Genomic DNA, 23,086 nt, shown 5'->3' with positions numbered 1-23,086 from the left:
TCTAGTATGCTGTCATTATGCTCATTATTGTGTGCATTAACTTGTAGAGCTGAAAATTGAGAATGAGCCTTAGATGGCTTCCTTTTTGGTCATGGCTTGTCTGGGAGGAAATATATTCCTTAGCAGCAATGATACAAAAGTGTTAACTTAAGAGGGACTTGCAATAAAGGCAACAATAATTTATTAATGCATTCATCAGATTAAATGCAGTACAGTGCAGCTGTAGTGTATATTTACTTGAAACAGAAATATATTCCATTGTGCTCAATCAGTCTTGCAACTCAAGTCTACACAATTTTAGCCCATGCATTCTTAAACAAATGAAAAGAAGCAGATTAATATAGCAACAAAAACATTTTTTCTATAAATAAACTTGGTTGGCAGATACTTTTATGTTGTCTACAATAACTTGATGATAGATTCAATCCTGGTGTCTTCAGTTAGAAGATTGGGGTTGCCAATTATATGAAAAATCTCAAGTTCTGTGCTTGGTGAATCATTAACATATGGAATAAAATCAATAAAAAATATGGCCTTGCAGTGCTTTTGATTCAAGGGCAAAAGAGGCTTTTGAGTATATAGTGAAATGAATGTAGAATGTGTCTGCAATTCCCTAACTAAAGGTGTCTTTTCCCAGAATTTAATTGCAGCTGCCGAAGACAGTGTGATGGAAATGAGGTTGGAAGACCTCATTATATGGGAATGAGCTTAGAAGACAGGAGGAACAGCTACTGTACAGTCAGGGGTACTAACTGTAAGAGGCAGCTTAGTTTACAGAAGGAATATGGGCAGAGCAAATAACTCACTGGGGACCCTTCCTGGTTTCTTGGGATAGTAAAGTGATGGGAAAGAATGTACTTTCAGAAGTACAAGACTGTATTAATATAACTTTACAGTATAGTAGAATTCATTCATCTGGGTGTGCTTCCTCAAGGTACTACCTCAAAAGGCTGACATCAATTTTGCAAGTCTGAAAGCAAATGTCTCCCCTATTGTCTTTCAGCCCAAGAAACTAGGGAGAGCCCCTTCTGAGATGTTAGCCATGCCCATATTCTTGCTGCAAGTTAAGCTTCCCCTGGCTGTGGTGCTCCCCCAGCTCTCTCAAGCTAGTTCACGCATATATAGTTACAGGCAAGCACACAAGCTGAGAAATAACGCGGCTGCTTTAAAAAGTTGCAGACGAGAGCAATGCCTGTGGCTGTGCTGTCTTTTGAAGCTTCAGATCTAAAGTTCTCTACCAAGGAAATAAAAAATGAACATCAAGACTGCCCAGCTGCTATTGCAGATGGGAAGGTCTTCGTTTAAAAAAAAAAGATGTTTTTTATTGCAAATAACAATTATGAAAGATAAAGGACATTATTTTAATTAAAAAAGTTTTCAGTTCACTTGACAGAAAAATCAGCAGATGAGTTACTCCGTAAAACTGTATATTAGCAAATGCTGATGTGCATGAATGTTCCTCTTAATTTGTATACCCAAGTTTCTTGTATTTAATTACATTTTAGATACTTTGTAAAAATTAATCATCACCAACAGATATATTTTACCTAAATACAGTGAAGCCTTCATTTCTTTATCAATAGTAAGTAGCTTGTAACTGTTTGGTATAGTAGGACTTTAATTATATATGTGCAAAAAGGAATTAAATATTTGCACAAAACTGATTTTTCTCTTTCAGTCTTCCTTCTAAAAATATTCTTTTTATGGTTTCCTTTGAAATCCATTTCCTATATTCACAGCCCTAAATCTATAACTTGGGTGTGCACAATTTCTCTTATCTATTAATTTTTTCATTGCTCATATTTGAATCGTTATTTCACATACTGTATATGAAATCCTGGTGCATTAATATTTAAAAAAACAAGATATCGTGGTTTTTATGCTTTAACACTGCATTTGTGTTTGAAGTTACCATTAATAAACTAATTGTAGCTAAACATTTTACTGAAGAACAACTAACCAATGCAAATTCTTAAAATAATGTGTACGAATTGAGGCCTGATTTGCATATACAATATATCCACTAAAAACTTTGAATAAGGCCAGAAATCTCACACACACACACACACACACACACACACACACAAACAAATCAAATTATAGTATTTAAGATTTGATATGTAGGAAATGATTACATACCTACATTCTGATTTGATTTTCATCTTCCATAGCTATATATAAGACTAAAAAGATCATAAATGCATGAGCCGGTTTTATGTCAGTTCAGAAATCTAAAAACTAGACCAATACATGACCATGGATTTATCCTAACTCATATGGTGCCCACAGATGAAAACAAATATTAGACAGGGGAATGGCATGGTTTTAACTTGGAACTAACTCTTCAAAGTTAAAAAGGATATGCTAAATGTCATAAATGAGATGTTGTTGTTGTTGTTGTTGTTGTTGTTAGCTGCAAAGTTGTGTCCGACCCATTGCAACCCTATGGACAACGTTCCTCCAGGCCTCCCTGTCCTCTACCATCTTCTGGAGTCCATTTAAGCTCATGCCTACTGCTTCAGTGACTCCATCCAGCCACCTCATTCTCTGTCGTCCCTTTCTTCTATTGCCCTCAATCTTTCCCAGCGTTAGGCTCTTCTCCAGTGAGTCCTTCCTTCTCATTAGGTGGCCAAAGTATTTGAGTTTTAGCTTCAGGATCTGGCCTTCTAAAGAGCAGTCAGGGTTGATCTCCTCTAGGACTGACCGGTTTGATTGCCTTGCAGTCCAAGGGACTCGCAGGAGTCTTCTCCAGCACCATGGTTCAAAGGCCTCAATTCTTTGGTGCTCAGCCTTTCTTATGGTCCAACTTTCACAGCCATACATTGCAACTGGGAAGATCATAGCCTTGACTATATGCACTTTTGTTGACAGAGTGATGTCTCTGCTTTTTAGTGTGCTGTCTAGATTTGCCATGGCTTTCCTCCCGAGGAGGAAGCGTCTTTTAATTTTTTGGCTACAGTCCCCATCTGCAGTGATCTTGGAGCCCAGGAAAATAAAATCTGTCACTACCTCCATTTCTTCCCCATCTATTTGCCAGGAATTGAGAGGGCCAGATGCCATGATCTTGGTTTTCTTAATGTTAAGTTTCAACCCAGGTTTTGCACTCTCCTTCTTCACTCGCAACAAGAGGCTCTTTAGTTCTTCTTCACTTTCTGCCATTAGAGTGGTATCATCTGCATATCTTAGGTTGTTGATATTTCTTCTGGCAATCTTAATTCCAACTTTTGATTCATCTAGCCCTGCCTTTCTCATGATGTGCTCTGCATATAAGTTAAATAGGCAGGGCGACAGTATACAGCCTTGCCGGACTCCTTTCCCAATTTTGAACCAATCAGTGGTTCCGTGTCCAGTTCTCACTGTTGCTTCTTGGCCCACATATAGGTTTCTCAAGAGACAAATAAGATTGTCTGGTACTCCCATCTCTTTAAGAACTTGCCACAGTTTGTTATGATCCACACAATCAAAGTCTTTAGCATAGTCAATGAAGCAGAAGTAGATGTTTTTCTGGAACTCCCTAGCTTTCTCCATGATCCAGCGTATGTTGGCAATTTGATCTCTAGTTCCTCTGCCTCTTCGAAATCCTGCCTGTACTTCTGGTAGTTCTTGATACACATACTGCTGAAGTCTAGCTTGTAGGATTTTAAGCATGACTTTACTAGCATGAGAAATGAGTGCAATGGTGCAATAGTTTGAACATTCTTTGGCACTGCCTTTCTTTGGAATTGGAATGTAAACTGATCTTTTCCAATCCTGTGGCCACTGTTAAGTTTTCCAAATTTGCTGGCAAATTGAGTGTAGCTTTTTTACTGCATCGTCTTTTAAGATTTTGAATAGCTCAGCTGGAATACTGTCACCTCCACTAGCTTTGTTGTTGCTCAGCTTTTCTAAGGCCCACTTCACTTCACATTCTAGGATGTCTGGCTCGAGGTCAGTGACCACCTCATTGTGGTTAACAGGGACATTAAGCTCATTCTTTTATAGTTCCTCTGTGTAATTTTGCCACCTGTTCTTAATCTCTTCTGCCTCTGTTAGGTCCCTGCCATTTTGGTCCTTTATCATGCCCATTTTTGCATGAAACGTTCCCTTCATCTCTCCAATTTTCTTGAAAAGATCTCTGGTCCTCCCTATTGTATTGTTTTCTTCTATTTCTTTGCACTGTTCATTTAAGAAGGCATTCTTATCTCTTCTAGCTATTCTCTGGAATTCTGCATTCAATTGGGCGTATCTTTCTTTTTCTCCCTTGCCATTTCCTTCCCTCCTTTCCTCAGCTTCTTGCAAAGCTTCCTCAGACAGCCATTTTGCTTTCTTGCATTTCTTTTTCTTTGGGATGGTTTTGGTTGCTACCTGTTGTACAATGTTGCAAACCTCTGTCCATAGTTCTTCAGGCACTCTGTCTTTCAGATCTAATTCCTCAAATCTATTTGTCACCTCTACTGTATATTCAACAGGGATATGATTTAATTCATACCTGAGTGGCCTAGTGCTTTTCCCTACTTTCTTCAGTTTAAGCCTAAATTTTGCAATGAGAAGCTCATGGTCTGAGCCACAGTCAGCTCCTGGTCTTGTTTTTACTGACTGTATAGAGCTTCTCCATCTTTGACTGCAGAGCATATAGTCAATCTGATTTCTGTGTTGACCATTTGGTGATGTCCATGTGTAAAGCCATCTCTTGGGTTGTTGGAAAAGAGTGTTTGCTATGACCATCATATTCTCTTGACAAAATTCTATCAGCCTGTGCCCTGCTTCATTTTGTACTCCAAGGCCAAACTTACCTGTTATTCTGGTTATCTTTTGGCTTCCCACTTTAGCATTCCAATCCCCCATGATGATAAGGACATCATTTTTTGGTGTTAGTTCTATAAGGTGCTGTAGGGCTTCATAGAACCGGTCAATTTCATCCTCTTCAGCACTGGTGGTTGGGGCATAGACTTGGACTACTGTGATATTGAATGGTTGGCCTTGGATTCGAACTGAGATCATTCTGTCATTTTGGGGATTGTATCCCAGTATTGATTTTCCTCCTCTTTTATTGACTATGAAGGCTACTCCATTTCTTCTGAAGGATTCTTGCCCACAGTAGTATACCTGATGGTCATCTGAATTAAATTTACCCATTCCTGTCCATTTTAGTTCACTGATTCCTAAGATGTCGATGTTCAATCTTGTCATCTCTTGTTTGACCATATCTAGCTTGCCTTGATTCATGGATCTTACATTCCAGGTTCCTATGGAGAAAACAACTTTACAGTATTGGACTTTCCTTTCACCACCAGATACATCCACAGCTGAGCGTCATTTCAGCTTTGGCCCAGTCGCTTCATTCTTTCTGGCGCTACTAGTACTAGCACTCTGCTTTTCCCCAGTAGCATATTGGACGCCTTCCGACCTGACCGGCTCATCTTCCAGCGTCATATCATTTTGCCTTTTGGTACTGTCCATAGGGTTTTCATGGCAAAGATACTGGAGTGGTTTGCCATTTCCTTCTCCAGTGGATCACGTTTTGTGAGAACTCTCTGCTATGACCTTTCCGTCTTGGTGGCCCTGCATGGCATAGCTCATAGCTTCATTGAATTACGCAAGCCCCTTCGCCATGACAAGGCAGTAATCCATGAAGGGGATAAATGAGATAAATATGATCAAATAATCACTGCATTAAAATATCTGTGTGCAGATGTTCAAAGGGATGTACTGTTTGAAAGTCAGAAAAAAGCAGTTTTTTATTTTTCTTATTTAAGAATTGATTTTTGTGTTTAAAATCATATTCCTGTGCCAACAATAAAAATGTAATTATGTAACAGTAAGGAAGTATGAGGAGCCCAGGTAGTATTTGGCTTGATGTGACCCAGAAGAAGGGAACAAAAAACGGATAGTACGGTGTAAAACTGTAACATAAAAGGAGTCATTTTAAGGGGAATTTAGATTGGGGTGAAAACAAAACAGCAACATCAGTCTCACAGACTAGATTTAGATGATTATTTCATCTAGAGAGTTATTGGCTAGAAACCTGGGATCATTGTTTGAGGTAGTTCAATAAAGAAACTTTGTTTTGGATCTTTACTTCTTTGATTCATACTATAATGGGTCATTTTTTTCCACAACATGAAGCTTTAATCCCTAGAATGAAAAGTAATGAAGTAGAATCTTGCTTCTCTTTGCTTCACTTCACATAGTAATAGCAGCATCTCATATGCACAAAAACTTTATTAGAGAAGCAAAATGGCTGAACTGTTCCACCTTTACTTTTCTATTGAAGTGAAACACTTCGTAAAGGCAGAGTGATGATGAGCTTGTCAAGATACGCAATCTACTCTTGTCTAGTCCAGAACATCTGAACTGGACACAAATGTCTTTTAAGTTCTGCACCACATTTGCAGACAGAGAAATCTCACAAAAGGGAATCCAAATTGTGTTCAAGTGTGTATGCAAGGTAAATACATCGGCATGATATACTTCACTCTCAGTTTCAACTGTAACAGAGAAGGCATTCTATGGCAGTAGACATAATCTGCCAAAAGTAGTAATTGAATAAGTAATTTTTGGACTAAGCAACAACGTTGTCCCTTTAGATGAGCTTCATTTTTTCTTTCTGGCACATTGTATGAGATCACATCCTAAAATGGGAATTCTTTTCTCATGATGGAATGCTAATTAGAAGTTGGGACATGTTTGATCACTGCCTGATAACAAGAAAAGGGTTACAAAGTACGAATGGGATTTATAGGTTTCAAATAAATAGAAATTAGAGAAAGAGTCATACATAAACACAATGACATTTAATAACCAATCTGTGCTGTATATATTATAGTTATTTACTGAGTCATTTGCCATGCCCATATTCCTTCTGCCAGCTAAAGCAGCCTCTTATCAGATCGTTCCCCTGACTGTACAGTAGCTGTTCCTCCTGTCTCCCAACCACAATCCCACATAACCACTGGCTTTTGCAGCTGCAGTTAAATCCTTGGGAAAAGACATCTTTAGTTAGGGAATTGCAGATTAGACTAAATTAAGAATAGAACATACACTAATATGATCTCTTTCCTTTGTTGTTGTTGTTGTTAGTTGAGAAGTCGTGTCCAACCCATTGCGACCCCATGGACAACGTTCCTCCAGGCCTTTCTGTCCTCTACCATCTTCTGGAGTCCATTTAGGATCATGCCTACTGCTTCAGTGATTCTCTTTCCTTAGTCTGTGTTATTGGCTTTAGCATATATGGCTACCTATTTATTTATAAAATTTATTTGCTGCCGATCTAATCTCAGGATAATCATCTATGATAGATGAAGCTGTGTATAATCAGCCATTAAATTCAGTATGTACAAGAAATAGCGTATAAAATCCCATATTTTCCTTAAAGCAGCTTCTCTATATAAAATAGGCATCTATTTTTATGCTCCAGAAATCAGTGCTGCTTTTTATGCTTACCTTATTCTTATGAATGGCAGAGTGCTTCTGTTGCATTCGTCCTGTTCCCCCTTTTCTATTTACAGATCTTGCCTTCACTTCTTTCTCATGAAATTAAATTCAGGGGGAATACAGAAGAATTTTTCAGCACAGAACTAGCAGTAATTGGTGTAAAACCTGATAATGCCAATCATGTATTACATTCGTGGCATGAGCCCACAGCTTGCACCTCTTCTAGTTCTGCACAAAAGATTTTTCAAGGACAATTCACACAAAAGCTTTCTGCATATATAAATTATAATTGGCTTTGCTGCAATGGAAAACGCCGAATGCTGAACTGCAATAGTTAAAGGTAATAGAAAGATTGATATGCCTCACTTAATTTTTTTCCTAAACATTTAATATTCTTCTGCTTTACAAATTTATGGGCCTTAGGTTCACATTTTGTAATCAAAGACTGAAAAAATGCCTCTTATTGTTGTAGAAAAAATGTCAGGTTTGATTTAATCCCATTTTTTGAAGTCATACTTGGCTAACCATACCTATTATTTCAGCAAAGACTATAGTCATGCTCTCCCTAAGTAATATAAGCTTCAGTTAAGAATATATACCATTGCAGTTGTCTATGAGCTATATAAATGTCAAATGCAGTGTGACATGAATATTATATTCACCCACTTTCCTGTTTTTATCTTGGAAATTAAAATCCTGCAGTATAGCTAATATTTAGATTAGGTCTTTTCTGGAATTTGTGTATTAATAATTTATTTAGATGCATGCTGCTAAATGCTAGAAAAATTGAAATAAACATAACATTTAGGGAATGCATATAGATGGGAGTTTGGCATAATAGAGTCGGTGCATGATCTATGAGTTAATATACAGAAAGAATGGGAATTACAGAAAGAATGGGGAGCTAGATATCATATGTCTTAAAAGTCTCATTCCCATGACTGAGTTTTTAACACAGGTTTTGTACATCATAGGCTGTACATCATGCCACCATGTGCTAAAGTTAATCACTTTGTCCCCAACCCCCAACTCTCGACATTCTGCTATGCTGCCTTATTGTGCCAGAGGGATGTTTCTGGGAAGAATGAACAAAGAATGCTGGGATACATGCCAATGGATGGAAACTAGTCAAGGAGAGAAGCAACCTAGAACTAAGGAGAAACTTCCTGACAGTTAGAACAACTAACCAGTGGAACAACCTGCCTCCAGAAGTGGTGAATGCTCCAACACTGGAAGTTTTTTTTTTAAAGAAGTATATAAAGCCAGCAGGATTGCCCAAGGTGTAAAGGTCATCCCAACTGCCCAGCTAGAGCAAGCAGGCACCTTTATTAGGCAGCAGCAATAAAGGAAGAAGTTGGAGGAAGATGACCATATTAGTAATAATAGTACAGATTTCATTTCATATGGAAAGAAAAAGGAAATGACAAGCCACTTTTGTATTTTATCCAGATAGACAAGATTGTGATTAACAATCTACTGCTTCATGAAGACCTCTCAGGTCAGAAGACACTCAACATGCTAATGAACATCACTGATGGTGAACCAAGGGACCGAGATATGAAATTTTTTTAAAAAAACTATTAAGGATATAATGTGAAAAAAACCAGTCAAAGACCAAGAAATAGAAGAAATCAAACCAAACCGAATGACAAAACAAATGGAAATTGCCGAGAAGAGGAAAGAAGCTAAAATAAAAATAACAAAAGACAAATATCTCAGAAAGGAGTGAACAATTTCAAAAACAGATGTTACAAGAGGCTAGAAGCAGTATTATAATGGTGTCTATAAATACATCAAAGATGGAAACAGATCAGAAAAACAAGGAATGTCTTCCAAAACTCAGAAAAATATTTCAACTTCAGCCTGGTATGCTGAAAGATGTTGCTAGAGTGACAATAACTGATTTAAGAAAGATCAAAAGAAAGACAAAAGAAGTATACTGAAACTCTATATAGTAGAAATTACATACAAAAAAAATCTTGCAAGATATTCCCTATTTACAAGAATCTCTAGAACTAAAAGATGAATTTATATCAGGACTTTACAGAAATTGATGGACTACAGAAATATGGAAAGCAATAAAAGAAGGCTCAATAAACATTGCGTGGAAATTGGAGAACAACATAGTGGCCAAGAGACTGGGAGAGATGAAGCTATATGCCAGTAGTAAAGAAAGAAGATGTAACATATTGTGCAAACTATCACACAATATCCTTAATTTCACATGAAAGCAAAATAATGCTTAAGGTCATTTGACACAAATTGGAGCCCTACATGGAAAGGGAAATGCCAGATGTTCAAGTTCATTTTGAAAAAGGATGAGCAATAGGAGACATTATTGTTGATGGGTGCTAGATAATTTTAAAAAGTCAAATAATAAAGAGAAGTTAATATGCATTTCATTGATTACAGAAAGGTTTTTGGTTGACTTTATGAAGCTGTGGAAAGTCCTTAGGGAAATACACTACAATATCTCATTGCCCTCATGTGAATCCTACACACAGAACAAGAACCCAGTCCAGGAAGATTATGGTAAGATACACTACTTCAGATGAATTTTTAAAAAAGAGACAATGCAGTATGCTTTCTCCTTATTTACTCCTCCTATATATTGAATATATATTGAGGAAGGCTAGATTGGAATAAGATGAACATGGTTTTAAAATTTGAAGAAGAAACATTGAACCCTTTACTATGCTAATGACACTACTCTGATAGCTAAAACCACAATATAGACCAATATCTGCAAGCTGTATTAATGAAAGTGAAGAAGCATATTAAAAATTGGCTAAAATGAAATATAGAAAAGGCCAGGCTAATCAGAACAGGTAAAGTAACCAGCTTTGGAATTGTCAATAAAGATTAACATTAAGCAAGTGTGAGTCTTAGATTCCGATTTTTAAGTTAAGCCTTCAAAGAAATCTGCCTGTAGGGATGTTTCTGTTAATTTCTCTTTCAACCATATTATTTTTAAAAAAATAATTCCAGTTTTTTGTATTTCACATTTATGAAAAAAAAAGTTGATAAATGCTTTAAAAAGAGAGAGAGAAGCAAATAACATTGAAACATCTACAAAAAACAAACAAGCTCAGAGAGCACAATGACCCCTCAAATAACATTTGAATAATTTGGGAATGGCTATACCAAAAGCACGTACTTGCCATACAATGATGAGTCTGACTTTCTTGTAATTTATAACTGGTTGTCCAGCCTTGCCATCTTTATGCTCTATGGAAGATTCCAAGCATTTTATTAGCCAATAGAACTAACAATATAGACAAAACATTCATTTGATCAACTGAATCCTAAACCATGGAAACTTACCAGAGGGTTTGTACAGTAAGAATGGTTCAGTGGAAACACAACTCTTTTAAGTTCACAAACTTTCTGCACTGCTGAGTGCAGGAGAAAACACTCTATAGATGATCTGAACTTTCTTCTCAAATGAGTCTATCATATGATCCAGCAAAAATGGGACTACACTCAATTGTTTGCTCTCTGCTATAGGGTCTTCTAATATTCACCCATACTGAATCATTCTGATGACTCTATGAGCAAAGTTGCTCTAGGGTTGACCTTGACTTCTCTTCATTCTTTGTGTTTACAACCCCTATTGTAATGGAAAATGGTATCTCATGAATATTGTCAAATTAACTGTTCTAAGTAAAACCACATCCATACTTCCATAAGCTCCTTTTCAATATAACAAATCGAATAAATTAGCCATAGGGATTAAGGTGTTGGACTTGGACTGAGGAAGGACCCATAAAATTCACTGAATGACTTTGGGCTAAATTATTTATTTATTTTTATATCCCTCCTTTACCAATAACTCAAAGCAGCAAATATATCTAACACAACTTTCTCCTATTTTCCTCATAATGATCCTGTGAGGTGGGTTGGGCTGAGAGAGATTTACTGGACCAAAGTCACCAGCTGGTTTTAATGGTTGAAGCAGGACTTGAACTCATGCTCTTCCACTTTCTAGCCTGGTGCCTTAACCACTAAACAAAACTGGCTGTAAGAGATTTACACTCTGCTCAACCTGAGTCTTGTTGGAACTGCTTTTCATTCTGTTAGACACTGTTGGAAATCAATCTAGCACCTACTTTGAGATTCAATTTTCAAATTGATTGGGGAAAAAAGCAGATAAAGGAGAATACTTATAGCTCAGGGTTGAAATGAGGAGTGCTTGGTGCTCTCTGAGCTTGGTCGTTTCCTTGCAGACATTTCATCACCCAAACTAGGTAACATCATCAATACTAGACTAGCACAGATGATATTACTTAGGTTGGGTAATATAACATCTGCAAGAAAACAGCCAAGCTTCAGAGAGCACCAAAGACCCCTCAAAAAAAGAAAAGATAGAAAAAGCAGAATTATAGTAACCTACATTATTAGTACATATTTCAGCAAAATAAATTAATGGAATTCAGTAGAGTTTAGTTCCATATAAATTTGTTCAGGATTGTTGTGGCAAAGTCAAACCAACTACAATTAAGAGATTGAATCTGTCTATATGCCAGAATGAGTCTCTTGGATACAGCAATGTCTCACCTCCATTTCTATCCATTCCTATCCCTATATTGCTTTCTATTAGTCACTTTGAAAAGTATTTCTATTTTTACTTTCTCTTTCATTGTTTCCAAAGGAATGGAAAATATTAATATGCCCTGAATGTGCTGTAGGCAAAGAATTCATGGAAGCATAAAGAGACCTGAATTCAGCAGACTTCTATAGAAAGTTGTTTGGGGACCCACCATTATTTGACAAGCTATCATTGTTCCTATCATTGTCATGAACTATTAATGGTACATTCATGTCTGTGGAGTTTCCAGGAGGCATGTGAGGTTTCCCAAATATAGACTGCATTATAATCCAGGTTGTTTAGCAAACTTAATGATACAGTACAAAAAGACTTTAAAAAGTGGTGTTAAGTGGCCATCCTCTTATTTTACATTGTTTTCATCTTATTGCTTTTCATTTGTCCTGTGTCATTCTGTCTTTTGTTCAACTGAAGTACAGTCACACTTGACTTATTGGTATTTCTCTGTTTCCATTCTTTGTACTCCATTTGCTTAATTCATATTCAAAGTATAACTAAGATGATATTCTTCCTTTTTGACTTTTAACCAACACTTTGGCTACAAAATCCTAGCTCTGCTTTTCCACTCAAGACTCCCAGTGGGGTATTTGTCTCACTACACCAAAATCTGTTATTTGGCAACCATGCTAATTTCTGAGTCAGATGAATCAGGCTAGCAACAGTGTATCTTCTGAGAGCAAAAGAGCCAGAGTGCTAGTCCCCAGTTAATGACCCCAATCATCCATTTTTCTTGGTGCACTTTTTCCTCCCAGACATTCTCTATTAAAATGCACATGCTAACTGAAGGAGGCAGAGAACAGAGATGATATGAGGGGGATGTTCTTTTACCACCATTCTGTTCTTTAGAAAGTAGGTTGTGCTCCTGAGCTACCGTATTCATTAATCATCTTCAGGATTCTCATTAACAACCTCATTCTTTCTCTCTTTAAAATAGGCTCTTTAACAAGAGTCCTTTGGTGTCTGCTCTTTCTCAGTCCTCTTGAGGCTTAGAAAGAAAAACAAATTAATTCTTTTTAGTGTTATTTCTCCACATCTACAATCAATTAATTATCCTTGCCATATTACAGACTCTGCACAGACCTCTCCTGTGATCTTTTGCTCTTCGTATAATAGGAGAAAATTGTGTCACTTATCTGAAAACTCTTGTGCAATTTATGTTATATAAACTGTACAGGCTTCAGATTACTCTTTTCCCTCAAATCTCACATTTTGTAAGGTGACTTAGAAGTCGTATGTTGCATACTCTGTATTTGGGTTGTGCAATTGATTCAAAAGACCTGTTTGCAGTGCACAGGAATATGAGTGAAATATCTCTCTCTGAAATTTTAAAGCAGCTGCATCTTTTTCAGGTTTATGCAGCTGCTTCATAAGCTGTTTCCAGATATTTCCATATGTAACTCACATCTACTTTGCTTTATTTTTTGTGCAGCTATTCTTCACTGCTTCATATGTAAGTGTATGTAACAATTACTTCCTTTTAAATGAAGAAAGTAATGTTTAATTAAAGATATATTCATAACGTTAACACTCTGCTGAGACATTGATGATCACTTTTTGTATTGATTATTGGTTAGCCTTCTCAACAATGTATAATGGTTCCTTCCAAAGCAGTGTACAATGCTGTAGTAATCAAAATGTCCTGGATTGAGTTGCTTATCCTATCTTTGCTAACTGTATTTAGCCATAGTGCGCCATGATCTAATGCACATGTGGCTGCATGGATGTAATCAAATAGCTTACTGACAATGAACCCCACACTGACAGAAACTGTCCAATAAAAGGAATAAAAATGATCTAGCAAGATGCAACTAGATCAGAGAGTGCAATGGAGACCTCCACATATTGACAGCACTCGTCCAAAAGTTCTTATCTATAAAAAATTGAGCAGATAAATTGTTATCTTCATGGTCATAGAGAACATTACAAAGTTACACGATAATCCTATGTCATTTCAAACAGGCAATAATTAGTTGTAAGGCAGTGCATTCATTAACACTGTTGATAACATACTATGACGATCCATATAATCAATAATATAATGTTTCTTGGGATAAAGTAAGAGTTCATACTGTGTGGCCTTTCAGCCTTTTGGAAGTTTAGTAACAATTTTCTTTAGTATCCAAAGCCTCGCTAAATTCTAAAACATCATTTTAAAGTTCCTAGCAGACCAACAACTTCCATAATTGAATCCATTCTTTTATTTTAAAGAAAGCTAAAGGAACATTACAGTCTGGATCATAGCTATGTAATTGCTGATCTGCCAAAAAGCCACTGAACTGCAGTTCCTGTAAGTTTATCTCTGACTGATTTCATAATCAGTTCCATGGCAGAGTTCCCGAAGGAACTTTGGGAACCCTGAACAATTTTAGATAGGCATATTACTTATTGAGAGGGAGTCTGAGTGGAAACCCTCAGCTACAGTTTGGAAAATGCTTTTAGATAATTGCCATAGATACATTAATCATAATGAAGGATTGTTTTGCCCACAAATTTCCTACACTTTATATATGGAAGGGACGCGGTGGCTCAGTGGGATAGGACGCTGAGCTTGTCGATCAGAAGGTCGGCAGTTTGTTGGGTCGAATCCCGAGTGCCGCGTAGCAGAGTGAGCGCCTGTTACTCGTCCCAGCTTCTGCCAACCTAGCAGTTCGAAAGCACGTAAAAAATGCAAGTAGAAAAATAGGGACCACTACTGTTATGTATTCACATATTATTCACATTGTTATGTATTCATTATTCACATTGTTATGTATTCACATATTATTGTTATAGAGATTAACAGGGCTGAGGTAAAAGCCGCGGCAGCTTTTGACAGCTGTCAAAAGCTGCCGGACAGAACTACGCAGGCGCAACCGACTGACAGTTCTGCACGCGCCACCACTGACAGCTCCGAGCTGTCAAAATCAGCCGGCTCCGATTGGTGGAGACGAACGGCGCAGGAACCAGCTCAGCCCTGATTGGCTAACTTGTTGACAGCTGCCAGTATAAATAAGAGTCATGTTCCTCTGTTGTTTGCCTGGTTCGGAATAAAAGTTAAATTGTTTAACTCGCTGTCTCGCCTGCTTCTTAACTAAAGCACTGGCGACGAAGGTGGGATGCCTGCTTGCCTAAGCTGAAGTCACTACCTAAGGGGAGAAGAGATTTTTTCCCTTAGCCCGAGCTAGTCACTCGCTGAAGTCACTCGGAAGCCGAACTTCCATACAACGCAAGCAGCTGCACCCATGGCTTACAGACAGCATGACGAACCATGGCCACATTCGAGAGTTCAACACCCGTCACCCAGAATGCTGGGAATCTCATCTGGGCCAGGTAGAAGGATACCTGGTGGTAAAGAAGATTATGGACGACCGGGCCAAGGCAGCCGCCCTCCTCTGGCTCAGCGGGCCCACTGTCTATGATGCCGCTGTGGGAATCTTCACTCCTGAACCGATCGCCACTATCTCCTACGCCGATCTTACCGAGGGGCTGAGTAAATACTTCATGCCCATCAAGTCAGAACTCTTCTGGAGGGTAAATTTCGCCCGGAAACTACAGCTTCCTGACGAGCCAGCAAATGACTTCATAACCCGGGTCAGACACGCCGCACGGCGGTGTCAGTTCCCAGACTTAGAAGACCGAATCCGGGACCAAATCGTCATAGGGCTCAAAGATGAGCGGCTGAGGAAGAAGCTGATCGCCAAGCCAGAAATGACAATGACCGATGTGGCGAGGGAAGTCATTGCATACGAGGACAGCCACGGTGACAACCAACGTTCACCTGACAGTGGGTCCGTGCACCAGGAGGACGGTGGGTTCAGCAGTCCCGAAGATGACGACATCTCCATGGACATCGATGCGGTACAGCGGCGGTTCGAAAAGCTCAGGCTGCAACGCAACTACAGAGGGGGGCCTGCCAACAATCAGAGGGGCGCTAACTTCCAGCCAAACAGGGCTAAGTGTGCCAGCTGCGGCGGAAGCCACCCGAGAGCAACGTGCCGGTTCCGCAGTGCCAAATGCCATGGGTGCGGAAAGACAGGTCACCTCAAAGCCGTGTGTCGCAGCCGGAGCCGAGAAAATCTGCATGAACTGGAGGTGACACCCGCAGGTATGAGCCAACACACACCCAGGGCCAGGCACAGTTCCAAACCCCTAGTGCTTAATGTGAGGGGAAGGGCGGGGGAATACACAGTCCACAGCACTCTTAAGCCCAAAGTCAAGGTGGACGTTCTGATTCATGGAATTCCCTGTGAGATGGAAGTGGACTCTGGGTCCTCCGTCTCACTCATTTCATGGCAAACCTACAGGGACATTTGTAACCAAAGTAGAAAACGGCCCACCCTTCGACCCACCAAACTCCGCCTAGCTGACTTTCAGAAAACGCCCATTAAACTCCGGGGAAAGGCTTCCGTCCCTGTGGAGTTCAAACAATTTAAAGGATCCCTCCCTATACTAGTGACCCAGGAAAACAGAATCAGCCTGCTAGGACTAGACTGGTTCGAGGCGCTAGGGATAGCGTTGACAGGCGTCAACGCCATTCAGCTGTCAAACTTAGAATCCGTCTGCCGTCAATTCGCGGACGTCTTTGACAGCTCGCTAGGGAAGTACACAGGACCGCCCGTATCGCTAAAACTAAACCCTAATGTAATGCCTGTCAGAATCAAGGCAAGAAGAGTTCCCTTCGCCTTGAGAGAAAAAATAGAAACTGAGCTAGACCGATTAACTAACTTAGGAGTCCTAGAACCAGTAGAAGGGGCAGAGTGGGAGACACCCATAGTGACCCCAATTAAGCCAAATGGCCAAATAAGATTATTTGCCGATTATAAAGCGACCCTCAACCGCGCATTAAATGCCCATGCCTACCCGGTCCCAGCTGTCAAAGACATCCTCGCGGCCATTAAGTCAGGCGCCATTTTTGCCAAGTTAGACTTGGCGCAGGCGTATTTACAGCTGCCTGTCACCCCTGACACCGCCTTAGCTCAGACAATCGTCACCCACAAAGGAGTATTTAAAATTAACCGCCTTCAATTCGGCATCTCTGCAGCCCCGGGGATCTTCCAAGAAATCATGGAAAAAACACTTAAAGGGATCACCAGTGTCTGTCCATATTTCGACGACATCCTAATTGCAGGGGAATCAGAAAAATACCTAGCTGACAAATTAACAAAGGTGCTCCTTAGATTCAGGGAGGCTGGCCTCAAATTAAAACGAGACAAATGCTCCATCGGGGTGCCTTCAACAGAGTTTTTAGGATTTAAAATTGATGCTAAGGGAATTCACCCCACTGAAACAAAAATTAAAGCCATTAAAACAGCACCAACCCCTAAAAATAAACAAGAACTTCAAGCCTTCCTAGGGTTAGTTAATTTTTATCATACCTTCCTGCCTCATAAAGCCTCCATCGCTGAACCCCTACACAGGCTATTAGATAAAGGCAAACCCTGGAACTGGTCATCTGAGCATGATAAAAGTTTTAATCTACTAAAAAACTTACTCACCAGCAATTCAACAGTAGCCCTGTTTAACGAACAGCTGCCCTTATGTCTGGCTTGTGATGCCTCCCCCTACGGCATCGGAGCGGTCCTAAGCCACTTAACTAAGGAAGGAACGCAGACCCCTGTAGCGTTCTATTCCAGAACGTTGTCAAAACCTGAGCGTAATTACGCTCAGATTGATAAAGAGGCTTTAGCTATAGTGGCTAGCGTAAAAAAGTTTCATGACTACCTATACGGCCGACACTTTACCATTTTTACGGACCATAAGCCTCTATTAGGACTTTTTACAGTAAACAAACTAACCCCACAAATATTATCTCTCCGCATCCTGAGATGGTCTACCTTTCTGTCAGCCTATTCATACAACTTAGAATACAAGCCAGGGAAATCCATGGGCCATGCTGATGGCCTTAGCAGACTGCCCCAAACGATAGTCGACCCAGACCCAGCACCAGCTGGAAAGATACTGGCTATCTCAGACCTGCCTGAATGCCCATTATCTGTTAAAGACATCTCTGCAGCCACTGCTGCAGACAAAATATTAGGCAGAGTCTTAGGCTATGTCACGTCTGGCTGGCAATGCACACCCCCAGACCCAAAATTCCAACCTTATATTTTAAAGCAAAAGGAATTATCCACCCATCAGGGGTGTCTATTATGGGGCAGCAGGGTAATCATACCTGACAAACACAGACTCAAGGTGTTAGAGAGCCTCCACGAAGGTCACCCTGGGACCGTCAAAATGAAGGCTCTGGCCAGAAGCTATGTCTGGTGGCCAGGATTAGACAAGCAAATTGAAACACATGTAGCCGGCTGCTATTCCTGCCAACTTGTTAGAGCCGCCCAGCCACAGGCTCCCATACACAGATGGGAAAGTACAAAGACACCCTGGTCTCGTATCCACATAGACTATGCAGGTCCATTCCAGGGACAATCATTCCTAATAGTCGTGGATAGCTATTCGAGATGGCTGGAGGTAGCACCAGTGACTAGCACAACTTCAGCAGCCACAGTACAAGTTCTAAGGGGGTTGTTCGCAACACATGGGCTTCCAGATGTAATAGTCTCCGATAACGGCCCCCAATTTACTTCCTACGAATTCCAGAGTTTCACAACGGCGAACTCTATTAGGCACACCACCACGGCTCCATTTCACCCATCCACGAACGGCTTGGCAGAGGTGATGGTGAAATCAACCAAAGAGGCACTGCGGAAAATCATCTCCGGCAACTGGCACCGCAGACTGGCTCAATTCCTTTTATCACAACACACCACCCCATGCACAACTACTGGGAAGTCTCCAGCAGAGCTTCGCTGGGGCAAAAGACTAACTACCAGACTGGACCGTCTACATCCTGACAGATCCCCTCCAGACCCAGAACTGCCCCTCCAGCATAGAACTCTCAGCACAGGGCAAGCTGTCTGGGCAAGGAACTACGGGGGGGGCAACAAATGGACACAGGGGGTTGTCATTGAACAAACGGGCCCCCTATCATACATCATAGACACAGGACACAATTCCCACATCCGCAGACACATCGACCAACTCCGGTGTCGCAGCCCGCAAAATATGGGGGAAAGGGGGAACGACGAAATGCAGGCAGAAGCCCCACCGCAAACACTTTCATGCCACAACCCCCCCCGATCAGAATGTACCACTTCAAGACCCCACTCCTAACGACGCTGAAACGACGGAACCATGCCCCATGACCCCTGAAACAGTCTTCAAGTTGCCTGGGGAAAAGGAACAACCAGCTGAGACGACCCCCCGGCGCTCTGAAAGGATAAAAAGACCCCCCGCCTACTTACAAGACTTCGAATGGGGAAACCCAAAAAAGAAACAGTTGGGGAAAAATCAACACAATCAGAGGGAGGGGTAAGGGGTGTTATGTATTCACATATTATTCACATTGTTATGTATTCATTATTCACATTGTTATGTATTCACATATTATTGTTATAGAGATTAACAGGGCTGAGGTAAAAGCCGCGGCAGCTTTTGACAGCTGTCAAAAGCTGCCGGACAGAACTACGCAGGCGCAACCGACTGACAGTTCTGCATGCGCCACCACTGACAGCTCCGAGCTGTCAAAATCAGCCGGCTCCGATTGGAGGAGACGAACGGCGCGGGAACCAGCTCAGCCCTGATTGGCTAACCTGTTGACAGCTGCCAGTATAAATAAGAGTCATGTTCCTCTGTTGTTTGCCTGGTTCGGAATAAAAGTTAAATCGTTTAACTCGCTGTCTCGCCTGCTTCTTAACTAAAGCAACTACGGTGGGAAGGTAACAGCGTTCCGTGCGCCTTTGGCGTCTAGTCATGCCGGCCACATGACCACGGAGACGTCCTCGGACAAGCGCTGGCTCTTCGGCTTTGAAACGGAGATGAGCACCGGCCCCTAGAGTCGGAAACGACTAGCACACATGTGCGGGGCAACCTTTACCTTTACCTTTATATATGGAGAAAAGAGACAGCCAGTTCTTATGTGTGAACACCTATGGTTATTAAAATAAAATAATAAAATAGCTTGCAATTATTTGAAATATGGCAGAACAAACACCATACATTTATAGACTTTAGAGTTCAAATTAGGTGGTTGTAGGATAATTAAATTAGAATACAATGGATCATAAAGCAATGAAGCCTTGTTAGGTATACACCAAGAATTATATCCCACTTTTTCCATTTTAATATAGTTCTTGGGACTCACACTTCAGTTTATAAGTTTTGCTAGCAATTGTGGGGAAGTAATCATAGTGCGGCTGGCTGGAGAATCAGTGCAGATCTTATAAAACAAAATCATTAAAAGAGGTTTAGATAGACAAAGAACCATAACTGAATCTGTGAGTTGCTTTCTCATAACTTCTCATAACATATTTTGCTTTATTTATTTAATAAGGCAGACTGGATAAAAATAAAAAGCAAAAAGAGAAAAATGAAATTATAAATATATGATTCTATATAATATAATATTATATGTGTGTGTGCATGTAGAAGTGTGTGTGTATGAATGAAAGTTTATATTAACTGTTTCAGTAAATAATAACTGTATAACATACCATTTGTCCTATGTTTTCCTAGTATTTTCCTACAAGTGCAATGCCCACTTTTTTTGTATCAACCAAGTGTTGAACCATTGGTTGTGAAAGGAATTGAATGACCCTCTTGTCACCCAAGCCTGATGTCATGGGCTGCAGGAAAGTGACTGGTTTAAAGTCATCCAGTTAGCTTTCATAACTAAGGTAGTTATTTCTAGCTATAACCATCCATATACTGTGTAAATTTCATGTATAGGCAACTTGTTCATAAGTCATAAGTAATATACTGAAGGTCTTTAATCCACTAAGTAATTAGGACCATAAATTTTTCTTTCCAGTGTTGAAATACTAACATCTTAGCAATGATTAGGGAATAGAGAATCCATTTCAGTTGCCCAACTGTCAATTTTCATGTTAGTAGATATGCAGTTCAAAAGAATACACACTCACATACAGGAGAGAAGCAACTTAGAACTAAGTAGAAATTACCTGACAGTGAGAAAAATTAACCAGTGAAACAGCTTAACTTCAGAAGCTGTGGGTGCTCCATTACATGAGGTTTTTAAGAGGTTGAATAGCCATTTGTCTGACATGGTATAGGGTCTCCTGCTTGAGCAGGGGATTGGACTAGGAGACCTCCAATTAGTAACAATTATCAATACTAACTGGACATAATCTAATTTTTAGAGTGGTCTACTTAATCCTTTGAAATTAATGGGTATAATATGCTCAATTCACTGAACTGAGATCATTATGTTTCAAGCCACTCACAATGATTTTTATTATTAATATAATTCATCATCATCATTATCACCATCATCACCGTCATTTTAGCCATTGTCTACCCACTGCAGAATGAAAGCCTCTTCTGCATGTTTCCAACCAATACAGCCCTGAGTTTTCTTTTGCCAATTGGGCCTGCAATACTTGCTGATGTTCTTGGTCCATCTTGTTTTAGGTCTCTTTTGTGGATGCTTTTTATCAAGTGGGATCCATTCTATGACTGCCTTGATCCACCTGCCCTCTGTTCTTCTTGCTATGTGACCAGCCCATTTCCATTTTGATTCTTACTACAATCAATCAATCAATCAATCAATATATATATATATATATATATATATATATATATATATATATATATATATATATATATATATATATATATATACACATATATATATATATTTGTTTTCTGAGGTTTTCGCGGGTGTTCGTATGTGCATCTTTGGTTATTCGGGTTTTTCCCCGCGTAGAACTAAAGGTGTAGGGGCGACGTTTCGACGGAATCCCATCCGTCATCATCAGGCTGGTGGCTTCTGCTTCCTTCTTCTGGGAGAAGCATGTGGCTGTTTGTTCCTCTTTTTTAAACTGCCAGAGGGGGTGTGTTCTGTGGGTGGTGTGCTCTGATTGGGTGGGGGAGTAAGTGTGTTCTGATTGGGTGGGGGTGTGTTTTGAGTGGATGGGCTGGTCTCAGCTGCCAGCCTTAGACCTGAGCTGGTGAGTTGTGCTGCTTTTGTTCGGCTTCGTGTTTGTGGTGGTGCCATGTTTTTATAGTGGGTGTCAGTTTGCTTATTGTGTGGTTTGGAGGGGTTTAAAGTGGCTGATGTTGCAGCTGTATTTAGGTTTCTGTTTTGTGGTTGTGCCTCGTTATCATTGTGGGTTCGGATTTGCTTTTTGAATGGTTGTGTGGTGGTGATGTCATGTGGTGTTATCATGAGTTTGGGTCTATCATTCTTGGTGGCTGGGACTCGTCTGTCAATCAAAGCGGGTTTCCAAATGGTTGGTAGGCGAGAGGTATCATCTCGTTTGTTTATGCTGTGGGGGCGTTTTTCTATCTCAATGGCTTCTCTGATTATTCTGTTGTTAAAATGTTCAATTTTGGCGATAGTTTTGGTTTTTTTAAAATCAATTTCATGTCCCGTGGCTTCAAAGTGTTGGACCAGGGATGAAGTTTGTTCTCCTTTTCTGAGTGAGTTTTTGTGCTCTTCAATGCGTGCACTTATTCTTCTGTTGGTCTGTCCGATGTATGTGGTGGGGCAGGTGGTGCATGGGATTTCGTATACTCCTTGGTTTTCTAAGCCAATTATGTCCTTGGGGTTTCTTAGGATGGTGGATATTTTTCTGTCTGTGTAGAATGCTGTTTTGATGTTGTGTTTTTGGAGGACCTTACTGATTCTGTCTGTGGTCCCTTTTAAGTATGGGAGGAGGGCTTTGCCATTTTCTTGTTCTCTGTCTTGGGTTTTTGTGGGTGTCTCTCTTCGGATTAAGTTGGTGATCGTGTTTCTTTGGAATCCATTGGCTGTTAGTACATTAGTGAGAGTGTGTAGTTCGGTTTTTTGGTGTTGTTCGTCAGCTAGGTGTTTTGTTCTGGAGATGAGTGTCTTGGCTACAGAGTTGATCTGTGCTGGGTGGTGGTGTGAGAGTGCGTTCAGATAGCGGTTTGTGTGTGTTTTTTTATGGTAGATAGTGTGTCCTAGGGAGCCGTTGGATTTCTTGTAGACTAAGACATCAAGGAAGGGGAGTTGATTGTTAGCTTCTGTTTCCATAGTGAATTGTATTT

This window comes from Vipera ursinii (assembly GCF_947247035.1).
Source record: "Vipera ursinii genome assembly, chromosome: 3".
In the NCBI taxonomy this organism is placed as follows: domain Eukaryota; kingdom Metazoa; phylum Chordata; class Lepidosauria; order Squamata; family Viperidae; genus Vipera; species Vipera ursinii.
The sequence above is the reverse complement of the archived record's forward strand: the minus strand, read 5'-3'. Positions refer to the sequence as shown.